Raw genomic sequence first — 2,443 nt, 5'->3', positions numbered from 1 at the left:
TATATATATATATATATATAGCTGTAGCAATAAATTAAAACGGAAATATTGACAATGTTTTCGCTTTCTCTAATATGTTCTCTTAATTTAGTAACAAAGAAATGAAAATGATAATTTTAATCTGTGTAACTAAGAACGAAGGAAGAGGCTTATATATAAATCGTGACTTAGTGTAGGAAATATCGAAAAACATCGATATTACTGATAACATCGAAACAAAATATTGATATTACCTGATATATTTGGAATGAATTATTGATACTAATCTATATTATTATCTCTAATTTATAATTTCCAATTTTCAATTTAGCTTATTGTTATGGATAATAATATGTTGCTGTCGTTGAAAATAAGCTAAATAAGCTTCATTTGCCTGCTTCGATTATTATATAACTAACTGCAGTTGCAAAAGCAATAGTTAAAAAAAAGCATCGTCCAAGATAGCGAATATATCTTATTATGAGTCAAATAAAACAAGATTAAAGTATTAAACTATCAAAAGAATTTACTTAAAAACTAGTATTTAATTCCCCAATGAGAGTATGCATTAAATATCATCAATTTTTCATAGCTGTAATATTTGGTTTCAAAACGCCATTTTAAGACCATTTTTCGAAGGCTCCAACATCATATGAAATTATAGTTTTTTGCAAATAATATGCTATTTTCAAAACTAGTGTGAGTTCGCAACATTTACTCATGACTGTTAAGCTAAGTTTAGTCTGTCTAAAGCCATCACTGTCTATGATTATTTTGAAAATGGCGCGAAACGTCAATATCGAGAAAAGCCACAGTTTCGTGAAAATGATAAGCGTTAGTAAACTAATTTTTTAATATTTAAAAACTTACTCCATTTCTGCATTAGCTGGGCTCATAAAAAATTTCAAAAATTGAGAATAAGGCAGTGATATTGATAATTCTTATCTAGGTGGAAAAGTGTTGCCAAATTGGCGAGTTTTAAAAAACTTTAATAACTTTTAAAACATTTCAGTTATTTGTCCGTTCTAAAGTCCAGATACAGCTCTTCACAGCAAGATTATTTTTTTTAAGTTTAAAATAAGCTCTTTGCTTCGCATGTAAGGCACTTAAACTGTACCTTTATTTTCTTTGACGAATTTCTTCGAAAAACCATGTTAAGTTTATAAGTCTTTGCGGGATAAAATTCGTATTTGGCAACCTAATTTGTCACGAGGGTATGTTTGTGATGTCCTATAATGTGTTGTGAACAGAAGTACAAAAATTTAAATGAAATATAGCTCGATCGAATACATTTATCTTCTATATTAGAAGGTCACGAATTCTTCGAAACTTTCATTCAAAAGTTTTGAGAACAGTCTATACCAGGCATCGTCAAACCGTTAAGCATGTTGCATGTTAACGTGCTTTCAAAGCAGAGTTAGTCGATTATCAGTGTATACTAAAAGGCTCAAGCATCGATACTAATCGATACTATCAAAAAACAGTTTCAAGCATCGATAGTTTGTCAATGTTTCTAGGCACAAAACAATTTAGATCTAATTACTCAGTTGATTGAAATTAATAGCGTTTAATTTTCTTTTGTGATTTCTAAACATTTTCTGAAATTTACAAAACCCATTAAAACTAAAAGATAAAAAAATATAGAATTGAAATTGCAAGTTTATGTATAAAATCAAATCTTGATCTTTATCCCAGTTTCTATTAAGTATGTGATACACTGTCATTTATATGAATTTTTACTTACACATCCAGTTTATTCCATTTAAATAATAATTTTAAATAAATTGTATTTTCTTTTGCAGAAAATATCCGATTCTTCTCCAAATAAGAAGAAAAGAAGACGTTGATAATAATAAGAGCTTGCATCTGGGAATTAATGTAATGCAAAATAAGACTAAAAATATTACTTTTATTTAACCTAAATATATAAAGTATACTATCGGAGACCAACTCAGCATCTCTGTACTAATAAAATGTTTCAATGTTATTAGAACTACATTTTCTTCTCAGTTCCCTTTCAATGTTTTTTAGAGTGCACTAATATTCAAAAAATGTTGAAAAACAGAAAGTAACTTTGTTACAATATCCATTAGGTTAATATGCAAAGGAAACTTAAGGAGTAGTGGCCCACATATCGGTTTTCGCCATTTCTTTTAACATTTTCTCTGATAACGTCATTAACGTGAAGTGTGATCATGTCTGCGTAGCAACAAGTTTACAAGCTACAATTTAAGATGTTAATAAATTCAAAGGCAATAGTTAAGATAATATTGTAGTTAGACAATGTTAAGACAATAGTTTCCTGTATATTGTTGAAGTAGTTTTTATGGTACCATTGCAATATCCATCGAGCATTTAGCTGTCGTATATGCCTACGATTGTTATTCAATACTGCCAGAAATACACAGTCCAAATGCGTAAAGTGCGCATTCCTTTAAATGGCCAAAGAAAGGAAGATTCTCAT

The 2,443-nt window shown here is 29.0% G+C and overlaps 1 long non-coding RNA gene across 1 annotated transcript in view; it reads left to right on the top strand.

Annotated features, from left to right (window-relative positions):
* Positions 1 to 1,977, top strand: part of LOC139426401 (uncharacterized) — a 57,505-nt gene extending 55,528 nt beyond the window's left edge. Inside the window, exon 2 of the long non-coding RNA XR_011637673.1 lies at positions 1,782 to 1,977. This is a non-coding gene — a long non-coding RNA (uncharacterized lncRNA). The remainder of the gene's footprint in view (positions 1 to 1,781) is intronic.
* Positions 1,978 to 2,443: the final 466 nt, after the last annotated feature.

Source organism: Parasteatoda tepidariorum, chromosome 9 (assembly GCF_043381705.1).
Source record: "Parasteatoda tepidariorum isolate YZ-2023 chromosome 9, CAS_Ptep_4.0, whole genome shotgun sequence".
NCBI lineage: Eukaryota > Metazoa > Arthropoda > Arachnida > Araneae > Theridiidae > Parasteatoda > Parasteatoda tepidariorum.
The sequence above is the reverse complement of the archived record's forward strand: the minus strand, read 5'-3'. Positions and strand labels throughout refer to the sequence as shown.